Source organism: Octodon degus, unplaced genomic scaffold, assembly GCF_000260255.1.
Source record: "Octodon degus isolate 3935 unplaced genomic scaffold, OctDeg1.0 scaffold00126, whole genome shotgun sequence".
Lineage (NCBI taxonomy): Eukaryota > Metazoa > Chordata > Mammalia > Rodentia > Octodontidae > Octodon > Octodon degus.
Window position 1 is genome coordinate 1,079,066 of NW_004524702.1, and position 10,461 is coordinate 1,089,526.

Below are 10,461 nucleotides of genomic sequence, written 5' to 3' on the forward strand. Positions count from 1 at the left end.
TTACTCAGGGCGGGCACTTGGGGGCCGGGGACAGGACTGGACAGGGGACTGCCTGCTTTGTGTCCCTTTGGTGACTGCCTGAGGGCTGGCTTCTGTCAGTATCTAGGGCATTAACCCTTAAAGACAAAAAAAAAAAAAAAAAAAAAAAAAAAAAAAAACATGTTTAGTGCAGGGTCTACAGGTCTTACTACGTAGGTCCAACTTGTACTGATTCTCCTGTTTTCAGCTTCCCAAGCACCTGCAATTAAGGTGCGTGCCACCACGCCCAGTCTCAGTTGCCCCGGGAGCAGGGGCGGGGCCAGCACAGCAGGCTGGGGATGGAACCCCAGTCCCTGTATCTACCGAAGCAGGCGCTTTAATCCGCTAAGCTATCTGGCCAGCACTGTGGCACTAACTCTCCTCTGAATCTCCTCCTGCAGGGCTGTGCCTGGCCAAGATGAAGGCTCTGAGGGTACGTAATACCCTCAGAGAGTTGGGGTGCCGATGGGGTCCAAGGCCTCAGTGCAGTGCCTCCCGGAACCCGCCCACCCATCCCTGGAGATGGACCTTGCTCTCGTGAGGGGTGCACAGCCACAAACCCATGCAGAAGCAGGAGAAGGGCAGGAGGCAGGAGGCTGAGGTTGGACAACCACGGAACACAGCAGCCAGTCTGGCCCCTGGCCCCGCGGAGGCAGCTGCAAGGCACTTGGCGAAGGTGGAGGCCTTCTGCACCCCAGCTGGGCCGGGCCAGGCTGGGGAGCAGGGTGCTTCCCTCCGCTGGCTCCCAGTCTGCACTGACGCCGAGGCCTCTGCTCTGGGCCTTCCTGTGGCCCTTGTCTCGGCCAAGCCTATTTCACCTGGCCGCGTCCTGTCCAGAAGAGAGCAGAGGACAAGGGGGCACTCCCAGCCCTGTGTCCTCGAGCCCTGGGGGAATGGGCATGGGGCGAGGAGGGGCAGGGAGAGCCGGACCAGGGCAAGCGAGGCTGCTGCCCACGGCACGAAGGGAAGAGCTGGGGGCGTTTTTCTTCTACAAGCAGGAAGAAACGTGTTAACTGTGTGCAGGAATTCAGGCAGGACTGCGTGGCAGGGGCAGGCTGCAAGTTCCCGCTGGCTCGAGAACTGAAGCGACGGGGCAAGAAGGAACAGCACCACTGCCTCTGGATCCTGCCCTGGCTGCGGTGTTGCTGCGAGGAAGGTGATGCTTATCTTCCTATTGCTCTTCCTCGGTCCAGGCCCAGAATTCAGATCAAATGGGGGGAATGTGGCTGTGCAGCTTCTCTGGGCAGAGAGCAGGACTGGCGCTTTGAGGCTGAGGAAGCTCCCTGCCTTCACACCGAGGGCTCGGTGCTCCAAGGGTTCCCACCTGCCCCGTGGTGCTGTCGCAGAGCACGTGAAACCCCAGGATTTACCAGGGATGGAGGCTCGGGTCTCACCGCTCCAGAGCAGAAGCCTTCCGATTCATCCTCCCACGGTGGGAGGGGGAGGAAGTGGAGGGAGGGCAGGGAGAGGGGCAAGCCTCAGATGTCCTTTTTCAGAGGCCTGCTCTGTCAGGACAGCGTGACAGCGTCAACCCTGAAGAAGCAGGGGCCTTCCAGCCTGGCCGCCACTCCACACTGTGCGCTGCCCTGGGACCCCGACTTGGATGTCTGCCCACAAGGCCGAGTGCCTGCACTTCCGGCAGGCGTACGGTCCTGTGACCGTCCCTGCCTCACGTTCCCCAGGACGGCCCAGCACGGTCATCTTGGCCAGTGCTACATGGAGCCGAGGGTCAGGTTGGTCACAGATGTTTGCTCCAGCAGGGTGATGAGGGGGATCTGTGAGGACAGGGGCGATGGCCTGGCCCCTTGAGCCTGTGGCGATACAATCTGATAGGGCCTGGTGTGAAAAGAGCTGAGGAGGACACCGACTGCTTTGAGGTCATGAGAGCATCCCTGAAATCACTTGAGTCCCGTTACTCTCTGCATGTAGTTTTGTGGAAAAACTCAACCTTGAGTAGTTTCCCAAATGGGGCGCAGCAGGACACACACGGCGGTGTTCATCTCTGTGGCTGTCACGTCCTCAGAGAGCACAGGGCCCGAGTGTCAGCCCGGCCACTCTGTCGCTCACACACCTCCTGGGAAGAGGGAAGGAGGCTCCAGCCCTGTGTGCTTCGTGTCTGCCTGTCCCTGCAAAGCCTCTTGCAGTCATGGGGCGAGCTTTTTGCAGGCAGCTGAATTTATAGTTTGTGACTGGCTCACTATCTAGTGCTAGGATTCTAGGTATGGCGGCTCCGCCTGCCCTAGGGTGGGTACCTGCACACAGTGCAAGGGACAGAAAGCGTCCTTTCCGTCTCTCCCCCTCCCCTTTTTGCTGTCTTCCGCTGCCATGAGCTGTTGCCCTCTGCCATGTGCCGCCCTGCCTTGGAGCCAGCAAGTATGGACTGAAACCCCCACAAACTGTGAGCTAAATCAGCCTTTCCTTCTGTCATTTGGCTGTCAGGTGTTTTGTCCCAGCAACGAGAGAAAAGTAAGACAAGCTAGCTCTAGACTCCCCTGCTCGGCGCCTCCCAGGCAGGACACACCTGACCTGGCTTAGGGGACCCACACAAGCTGCTGGGCCTGGGGAATCTCTATGGCCAGCAGGCCTTGGAAACCCCTGAGGCCATGTTTCAGTGGGACATCTGGAGCTGCTGCAAACAGCTGCTGCATCCAAGAAAGCAGCTGGCGTGAGAGGGGGAGACTGAGAAAGGGGCCCGGTGGGAGGGGCCTCCTGCACTCTGGACTCTGCTAGAAGACGCAGCCATAACTCATAGTGGACAGGCGGCACTGAGCGAGCTTCCTGCCTGGGCTTGTCTGGTGGCTGTAGCCTTCGGGAAGACTGCTCCACGAATGCATTCTTCCTGTGGCCAAGGTCCCCAGCTAGTCAAGAGATGCTGTGGTAGGCAGGGATGGGAACCCGTGTCCAGGCCACAGCAAGGCGCGACAAGCCCTGCCCCCACTCCCAACTGTGAGACCCGGGCTCTAAGCGCGCTGCCGGCGGGCTGAAGCTGCCCACGGCTGAGCCGCCGCCTCCCCGCTCCTCGGCAGCGCTCTCCCTACACGTCCAATTCTTTAGCTCACCTGGAGCAGGGCCTTGGCCTGCTGCTGCTCCTGCACGGCGACCGTAAACCACACACCTCCAGGCTAGGCAGGCAGGCTGCCTTTCGGTGACGCAGAACGCTTGAGCGGCGGCTGCGACTCATGCTGTCTGTGTCCGGGCACAAGCAGGGGACGAGCTCACCGTGCTCAGCATACCCTAGCATGCTCAAGTGCTCAGCATAACCCCAGCACACTCAATCTGATTTCTGGAGCCAGCACTACTGACAGCAAGCACAAATGCTGTCACAGGATCCCCAAGGACACTTAGCTTATTGAAAACACCCATAAAGCACAGGCAAGGGTGACAGCGTTCTGGTGCCTAGACACACTCAATGCTGGCAGAGGTGGAAGCTGAGGTGACCTTTTGCAGTGACAGGATCCCAGTGGGGGTCCTGGGCGTCCACAAAATCTCACACTGATAGAAAAGCCAGGGCAATTGCGGTGTCCAACTTCTCCCACCAGACGGGAGCCCAGAGCCCAGGACACGAAGGGACACGGAGGGACCCCGGAGGGGCCTCTGGCTGTACCTGAGCCTGGGCTTGGCTCTGCAGCTTCCGTAGCTGGCAGCAGGCCTGCTACGTGCCTGTTACACAGCTACCGGGAATGACAAGGATGCTGGTGAGGCTCCCTCAAGACTGGCCACGCTCCGGGCGCTCACGCACGCGCCCTCCTGCCACACGTGGCTGCAGGAGGTGCCATCACTGCCAAGAGGCAACTGTGGAGAGCTGAGTGGCGTTGCTGTTTCCACCTGGCTGTAAAGAGGGCATGTGAGCCCTCGGGGTCTGCTTTCAAAGCTCCTGATCTCACTTCTCAGGCTACGATGCAGGCTCTGGTCAGCTTCAAGTGACTTCTGTGTCCCCTGAGCCCTTCCTAGACCTGCGGTGGTTTAGTGAATCGCGTACTTATACTAGGGTGGGGTTCAAGGAATCCCAAGTACCTGAGTTCTCCGGCTGGGCACCAAGTGACAGGGAGATGACATTATCAAGCACACCTCAGAGCTGCCAGAACGACTCTGACGGCTGCAGGTCCCTGTGGAAAGGACCGCACTCCATCCGTGTGTGCTGGGCCTCACCTCATCTCCACCCCCACCTGGTAGGTGGGCCCTGGAAGCTGCAGCTCCCAGCCTGTCTGCCAGCAGGCCCCACAGCAGACCCCGCTGGAGAGGCTCCCCCAGCGCTCTTGGAAGGCCAGCAAAGCACAGCTGTCGTTAGGGGGATAATTAAGCACAGGCAGTGGCCTGGTGTCTTAGTTTCTCATCACTGAAGAGACACCCAGAACGCACGCCTTCCACAGAGGTTGACCTCGGCTCGAAGCCCTGATCTAGCTGGCTGGCTGCATGGCAGGAAGGCCGGCGGGGGGAGGGGGGAGTGCCCACTTCCCAGGGGCCAGGAAGTGAGTGTGAGGGAGGAGGTGGGAGGGAGCAGCCCTTCCACGTCACGACCCCCCTGCAGCCGCATAATTCTTCACGCTGCCTGCCTGCCTCCGAGGGTACCCAGCTCTGAGCCCTAACACTGGGAATCTGCAGATGGGGGCTGTGCTTGCTAGTGGCTTCAAGGCCTCTGCCTGAAACTTCAGTGGCCCAGGCAGCTGGAAATTTCTGAGGGTCCCCGTGGTCTCTGCAGGTCTCGACTCCCTGAACCCTCAGAAGGGCTGGATTTCACCCCTCGGCCCTCCCAGTTCCTGTGCTCAACCCCTCCTGGCTGAACACCTGCTGGGCTGCTGTTTCCTTCTAGATAACTGCTTGGTCCTAGAGGTAGACAGGACAGTGCTTCAGGGAGGACAGATGGAGAGGCAAGCCCAGGGAGAAAGGGGCCAGCAGACTCTGGCATCACAGGGCAGAACACTGCTCGGCAGGGAAAGCAGAGGAGCCTGTCCACACACGCGGGCTCCATTCTGCCTCAGAAACGAGACAGCGTGGGCGGCGACAGGAGCGGAGGCGCTCTGTGTCAACCACATGCAGTGTGTGTGGGGCGCAGACACTGAGTGTGCTGCTGTTATGACTGGTAGGCTCTTCCATATTAATCAGTATTAATCGGAAACTCTACAGATAAATAATGCTGAGAGCAGCACTACTGGGTAAGAGGCAGGGAGTACAGGTAGCTTGCTCCACTGAGAACCCAGCTTTGAGGTAGGACTGTTCCTTGTATTCGGTAAGAAGCCAGGAGGACTCCAGGTCGGGCCCAGGTCCCAGGCCGCAGCCCAGCCCCCACGCAGCGCCCTTCCCACCACCCCCAAAGCTGTGAGCTGTGGTGACGTCATGGGCAGAGGCACTCTAGCCAGAGAATGGGGTGGAACGGCCTTGTGGAGCCAGAGCCGGCCAGTCCCCTCCCAGCACCATGCAACCAGTGCCAGATGGAGCCCGTTATCTTTGGGAACATATGGAAGGTAAACGATGAGTCCTGAACACACTTGGCCTGCAGTGGGAACAGGTGAAGAGTGCACGAAGGCTGGCATCCTAATTGGGTGAAGCCCCTCGAGTAGGACAGTAAGCTAGAGACACAGACAAGGCACAAGTGGAATCCAGCAGCTGACCACACCAGGAAACAGCTCGAAGACTGCCAGGAAAACAGCGATGGGATGGTGAGGAGGAAACAGCACACACCTCCCGCATACACAGACACGCACACACACAGACATGCACGCATACACACCACACACACCCCCACACCTACACCCACGGCTGAGGATGGGGAGGCTGTGGAGTCCGGACGGGCTAAGCCACCCTCACGCTGCGGAGAGGACAGCACTAGCTCACTGTGTCCAAGGCAGCGAAGGACAGAAGGTGTCCCGCTGGCACGACACCAGCTTCCTTAGCACCCACAGGCCGAACGAGACAATCTGCCAAGTTCTCGGTCGCTCTCCAGTCGGCAGCACTGTGCCTTGTGGGTTTACATAGCCACAGGGGCTCTGCATTTACCATTCGCTCCCGATGACGCACATCACAGCCCACGTGCTGTCGCGCACCACGGACCTCAGGCGGCACCTGGCCTACCATGGCAGAGGCGAGGACACTGCTCGGCTTACAGGGCGGACACGCAGAGCAGGAAGCCGCTGCACGCCTTACAGAAGGCAGCCTTCCGGCTTCCTGACGGAGGCTCTACTTGTTTTTCTCTCAGTAAGAGAACGCTGTGATTCAAAGAACAAAAGCGTTACCTTTTCTTAAGATTTTTAAAAAATCAAGTTGAAGGATAATAAATAGTCCTGAATTGGTCAAGCCCTAAAATCAACTCCCCAAAGCTTCAATACTGGGTCATTTTTGTCACTGTCCAGATACTTTTCTATTGTTAAAAAATAAATTATGCAGAATCAGTGCTGCTTGAAAATGTTTCGATCTTCCTGTTTGTAAGATTTTTACCTCGCTGCAGAAATGTGCAGCGTCACGTGTTGCTGCTTCACAGCAATGCTCCCAGGCAGACAGGAGCGTGCCGGCCGCAGGGAGGTGAGGGACTGCCACACCCGGGGGGCCCTCAGACTGCAGCAGATCTCAGGGGAGACACGGGTGTCCAAGAATCCGGGCGCCCGGGATGGGGCCAGCAGGTCGGGCACCAAGACCCACCTGCAGGGCACGCCCTGGAGGCATCCTGCCCTGGGTGAGCACCGGACTCGGAGCCCCTGGGGTCACTCCAGGGTCATGGGGCTCGGGGCTCCCGGGGCTGAGTTAAAATGAGCAAGACAGAGCCGGGGTGGGACCTGGGCCAACGTGGCTGCCAGCCCCATGCCTGACCCACTCTGCGGACAGGCCACTACACCGCCTCCCTCCCTGGGGAGCCTACGTCCCGTCTGGCCAGAGGACTATGCAGGCGTGACACAGCACCGCTGCCACAGCTGCCACAAGAAACCCCGACAGGCCCACTCCCTCCGTGTTCTCGTCCAGCTCAGCCTGCAAGAACTAGAGGCCATGGGCGCAGAACTGGCCCCCATCCACACCGGTCCCTGGAGACTTGCCCAGCGGAGATCGGTGGCTTCCCAGGCGGGAGAGCTAGGAGTGCAGAGCCCGAAGGCCCGCTGCGTGGCTGAGCTGCGGCACCACTGTGGGGCTCCAGTGTAAGCCCAGCTCTGGGGCAGTCAGCGATGAAGCTGGGGTGAGAAGACCGGCCACTCCAGGCTCCTCTGTGGAGGAGCCCACGTTCCGGACCCACCCACGTCTGTTGCTGTGCATGCACTGGCCACAGCCTGCCTGTGTTCCCACACTGCTCACCTGTATCTGTTACGGCAAAGCTACAACAGAGGAGTGCGCAATAACTCACCTCCCACACCCAGCTGCTTATACCTTCTGGAAGTTACAGAGGCCGCGCCGGGACCGCAGTCCATGTGCGGAGTGCTTGCTACAGGAGGCAGAACCACCCGGTCGGGCTGTGGCTGGGCCGCCAGAACCTTCTACACGGGCTGAACCGGTTCTCACGGATACCAGCAGGGCAGGGCACTGGGCTCATTACATGTTCTTTGTTTGGCACCAGATTTATTTTCAGGAGGCAAGAATTCAGTAGATGAAAAACATAAATGAGAGCTTTGGTTGCATTTCAGTGAGTGGACAAAAAACGTGAAGCCAGAGTGGGGCTGCCCTGTACCCCGGAAGGTGCGGTTGGCACGCAGCTTCGGAAGATAGAATGAAAGAAGTGCTGGGTGCTCGGGGAGCTGCTCCTGAGAAGCACGGCGGCTCTCAGTGAGCAAATGCGTGTGCGGCATGCTACTTCTGTGCAACAGGCATCGGAGGAGGCGCGCCCTTGGCCACAGGGCAGCTCCAAGACCATGTGCAGCCGCCCTTGCGTGCTTGCGCTGCAGGCCGCCACAGAATCCCACTGGAGGCTGACAATAACTTGACAACTCCAGCATTTTGTGGTAAGTTTCCCTGACGACTGCATTAGAATTACTCTGTGGGGCCACACACCTCCCAAGCAGGATGGCCGCGCCTGACGGGCTTTCTCTTTGGGTCCAGCACAGCACCTGCGGTGGCCCCTTGGGCTCTCTGCACAGCCTGGCGAGATCAGCACCCTTCACAGTGCTTGCAGTGGTGGTCCCGGCAAGAGGACAGCTGCAGGGATCTGTGGCCCACAGCGGTTCCTGCCCTGACATCTGCCAATGAGCCGGTGATCTGTTCTCATTTACAATTAAGTCCTGATCATGTCACAGGCAGTGGTGGGGACTGAAGCCACAACCCGGGTGCAGGCAGCTCCACACTAGGGGTGTAGCAGGACTCGGCCTGTGAGGGTGGGGAGGCTGCGATGCCCAGCCATAGAGCGAGGCGGCTTTGTGATTTCGGAGTCATTCACTGCCCAGGGAGGACCTGCCCGGCACCACCCACTCGCTGCCTTCATAGCTGAGGCTGAGAGCTGCGTGACATACGCAGAGCGGTATGCCACAGGACGGGGCCCTGGGCGCGGAGAAGATCATACCATGAGAGTTCCACTCTTCGCCAGCTATCACTTCATGTCATTTTTAAATAAAGTTCTATTAAATATTTTAAGATTAGGAGAAATGTGCATTGCCGTACGATGATGGTGCACAGAGCAGCTCTCCTGCAGGGCCCCAGATGCCCCATTAGCTGTCAGACACCACGGATGGACGGCACCAGCAGTGCTGACGGGCTCCATGTCCACGTCCCACGGACAGGCTCTCACACCAGTCCTAATCTAACTTCCAGCCAGGCCGTAGCTTGCGCACTGGCGGACAGCTGAGCATTATTTTCCATAGAAACAGGCTTTCTGCTGTGCTGAGTTAGTGCAGCTACGCTGGGGTGCACTTACAGCCTCTTCATCTTAAACATCGATCACTGCAAATGATGAAACAGGAAGACAGCCAAGGGACTGGACTGCACTTCATGGGCACTGTCAGGCGTGAGCAGGTGCCTCGCAAGCGGGGTGCGACCAGGGCAGGACACAGCTGCGCGGGGTAAACTGGCTGGGGGCCCACAGCAAACGAATGCGTCCCCTCTCTCTAAAAGCTATCTGCTGTGGACTCTGCAGCAAAACTCAGTGTGAGGCTCTAAAATAATCCTGGCCTCGTGATGAACACATACTTTTATAATTTCAGTATACTTACCCTCTTCTATCCACTACCAACACCAAGGGGCAGACCTAGCCACCAAGGGTCAGGGCCCAAACAGGAAGAGGATGCAGAAGGGGACACCGCAGCTGGACGCTGGGTCTGTACTGGGCACCGCGCAGGTGTCAGCCTCAGAGACGACCGCCAGGTGACTGCCAACTTGAAATGTGTGGCTCTTCTCTCAGAGTTTTCCTTAACTCGTTATTGAGTGGGAACAAGAGTGCTTGAATCCGAACTTAATGGAACTGTTCAATGGTTAATAAGCAGGGCTTTCCTGTGGACGCCAGGAATAGGAGACAGGAGGACCCAGCACACGGGACGCCTCCGCTTTGGCTTTTGTACACCTGGCGGCCTCTCGGGACAGCAGAGAGAAGAATGCGTGGCTGGAAACGCGATGTCAGACGTTTCTGCTGGGGACCACGTCTGGGCTCTAGCGAGGTGGCTTTGTGAAGCTCAGCATGTGGAAATGGGCCCCGTGGACAAGGATTTGCAAAGTGCTTGAAATATTTAGAATATTGCTCAGTTGCAGCCCAGGTTTATTTGCTTCCAATTAGTCTTCAAATAGTTTATATTCCACGCTGCAAAGCAATCCTTAAAGTGAACAGATATCTTTTAAATGAAGGGAAATTTTTAAAAGTTCACGATGGGTGTCAGTCGGGCTGCTGTGGATAGTTCTCGACACGCTAGCGGTTTATGCTGGCGATTACGTATCCTCGGCTGTACGAATGCCAAATATCAGATAAACAAGTTCAAATATTCAAACATAAACAACCCATCCCTAACTAATTCAAGGTAGAAGACATAAGGGAATTTTATAACATTACAGAAGAAATGTAAAAACGGAATATACTGAAACAGTTTTTCGCAAGACTGGAAGACAGGACTGTGCATTTAGGACAGAAGGAAAGAGCCAAGACCATATTCACAAGTCACTCACAAGTGACAAGTGCTCACACACAAATGAGCCATTTTAAAAGTCACTGCCATTTTTCAAAAGATCGTAGCCTTTCCTCCGGCAACTGTGGGGTCCTTCCTGACTGACACGCCCCTCCAAGCCACCTGGGAAGAGCAGATTCGCGTACTTCCAAGCGTACTGAAGCGCAGTGAAAGGGCCTTGCGCTGCAGAGCGGACCCTGGGCCTTCTGGCCAGCTCCTGAGTGGCAGAGACGGAGTAGAGCTAGAGGGGCCCTAGCGCCTCGCACTTCTGGCCCAACCACAGTGCGGACTCCCCCGGCTGAAGAACACGAGAACCGCAGTGACAGCAGTTCCGCTCTGTGACTACAGAAGTGTACGCTGCATTCCGTCAGCACGGCAGCACCCACGC

At 57.7% G+C, this 10,461-nt stretch overlaps 1 protein-coding gene across 4 annotated transcripts in view; it reads right to left on the reverse strand.

Moving 5' to 3' along the window:
- Ulk4 (unc-51 like kinase 4) overlaps positions 1-10,461 on the reverse strand; it is a 380,871-nt gene that overhangs the window by 25,032 nt on the left and 345,378 nt on the right. The gene's annotated exons all lie outside the window — the stretch shown is intronic.